Raw genomic sequence first — 2,563 nt, 5'->3', positions numbered from 1 at the left:
CTCTGGCTGTGCTTCTTGCATGATAGATTTATTTGTCCAAGGTACTTTCAATATTTTTCTCCAGCACCACAATTTAAATGCAACTATTGTTCTCCAGTCTTCCTTATTCCATGTGCAACTTTCACATACTTGTGAGGCAACTGAGTGCACCTTTGTCCTCAAAGTAACACCTTTGTGTTTCCACAATTTAAAGAGGTGTTGTGCAGCAGATATACCCAATGCATCTTGTTTTTTGATCTCTTGATTCCTGTTTCCATAAGCACTGATTGTGGATCCAAGCGAAACAAAATACATGACAATGTCAACCTTCTCTCCAATTAGCATGATGTTATCTATTGGTATAGTTGAAGGTACTAGTCTTCTTTACATTGAGTTGTAATCCACATGGAAGCCTGAAATCATTTATCGCCATAAACAAGGGCTTCAAATCCTCATTTTCAGCAAGGAAGCTTGTGTCATCTGCATATCATAGTTTGTTAACAAGCCTTCCTCCAATCCTGAACCTGAATCACTCTTCTTCATATACTCCAGCTTCTCTGATTATTTTCTCAGCATACAGATTGAATTAGTACAAGAAGAGAATTAAACCTCAACACACCTTTCCTGATTTTAAACCAAACAGTTTCGTTGTTCCCTTCACACAACTGCTACTTGATCCATGTGCATGTTACACAGGAATACAAATGCCTTTGCATAGTTGATAAAACACAAATAAACCACTCTGTGGTATTCTCTGCGCTCGGTCAAGATCCATCTGATGTTAACAAGGATAGCCCTTGCACCATGGTGCTGAACCCCCGGCAGCTCATATAAATGCACTTCTGCCACTGCTGTCAGTGCTCTTCAGCAACGTTTCCCTTGCATGTGACAGCAAGAGTGTCAAGATGGCTACGGTCCTTGCTTTTGGTTCTTATCTCCCTCAATAATGGGTGAAGTACTATTTTCTTAATACTTTGCAGATGTTATTCTCCAATCGCCCAGTGGGCTGTCAAATAGACTAGTTTATGATATATTCCCAAAGAACTCTCAAATCTAACACCTTAAGACAATACATGCTTATTCATTTGCAAAAGCCTATGTTAATTAGCTTGGGTCTTGTTTAAACACAGGACACAACTTCACAGAATATCTGTCTCAGCACATGATTCCACAATTCCCACAGATCAAGGGTGGGCATGAACATAATGAGCTTTACACTGCTTTTTAAGGCTTTCATCCAAAATTGACTCCTTTCACTTCTGCTTCTACATAGCTTGAAAAAGGTAATATAATTGAGTTCAAACGGAGCAAAAATTTCAATCTGATTTCCAATGTATAACTTTTCCCACAACTGTTCTCTCTTAATAGAATTGCATACTGTCTACATGTATTTTGTATTACACTACTTGAACATTTTATATTTGCAATAATTAATGAATAATTGTTTGTGCACTCATTGCTTTAGCTCCCAGTTTTACTTGGGAGGAATGACCAGTGATTTGTTTCTCTTTGACTAGGGTTTAATATCCAAGAAGTTGACAGTGTCCTCAGGCAGAGGATAACTATCTCTTCTGAGGCATTTCCTGCTAGAAAGGGAGAAGACACATCAAACTTTGCCATTTGATGAACAGCTCTGAGTGAGGCTTTCTTCTGTATCTTTAGTAGAAATTTTTTCTCTCAATATGCTGTAGAGGTTTAGGCCTTCATTTCTTGATAGCTTTTCGTCTCGGGAAAGGTACATAAATACTTTGTTACGGTAAAAATTATGCGCTAGATGGCCGACGTGGAAGACAGCGAGGAGCCCGGCGTCTTCTCCGCTCACTCCGGGGGCGCAGGCCCCAAGGCGGGGGCCGACAAGATGTTCTCCCTCAAGAAGTGGAACGCGGTGGCCATGTGGAGCTGGGACGTCGAGTGCGATACGTGCGCCATCTGCAGGGTCCAGATGCCTGCCTTAGATGTCAAGCTGAAAACAAAGAGGACTGTGTTGTGGTCTGGGGAGAACGCAATCACTCCTTCCACAACTGTTGCATGTCCCTGTGGGTGAAACAGAACAACCGCTGTCCCCTCTGCCAGCAAGGCTGGGTGGTCCAAAGAATCGGCAAATGAGAGTGGAGGAATGTGGTCTCAGTGCCCTGGTCTGAAGGCGTGGTGGACCTTGATATCAAGGCGCTGCTTAGGCTTGAGCACTCCTGGAAGTGGTTCCGGAAATGGGCTGGCACTCCTATGGCTCTCATTAACGGCGTGGTTTCACATTTTGTCGTTTCATTTTACAGAAAGTCTCTGCAGTTAAGAAGATAATTTATTAACGATGGTCTTTCCTACCTCGTGTTGTGCATCACACCCACACTGCTTAGAAGTGTTTTGGAAAAGGAGAGAACTGCCAATCGAATGCCCTTTTCAATTTACCTGCTGCTACCCAAGAGACTGTGGAAGCAGTGTTGTTCAGAGGACAGTTGTTTGCATGCTTATAGGTGATCAGTTAAAAAGAAAGAATAATAGTAACAAAACGTGGTTTGAAATTCAACTCTTATCTTTAATTTTTGTTCCTGATATTTATTTTTTGTTTGCGGAGAGAAGGTAATAG

General features: G+C 41.7%; 1 pseudogene; it reads left to right on the top strand.

Moving 5' to 3' along the window:
- Nucleotides 1-1,753: 1,753 nt before the first annotated feature.
- LOC142440924 (RING-box protein 2 pseudogene) lies at nt 1,754-2,150 on the top strand (annotated as a pseudogene).
- The last annotated feature ends 413 nt before the right edge of the window (nt 2,151-2,563 follow it).

Source organism: Tenrec ecaudatus, chromosome 2 (assembly GCF_050624435.1).
Source record: "Tenrec ecaudatus isolate mTenEca1 chromosome 2, mTenEca1.hap1, whole genome shotgun sequence".
NCBI lineage: Eukaryota > Metazoa > Chordata > Mammalia > Afrosoricida > Tenrecidae > Tenrec > Tenrec ecaudatus.
The sequence above is the reverse complement of the archived record's forward strand: the minus strand, read 5'-3'. Positions and strand labels throughout refer to the sequence as shown.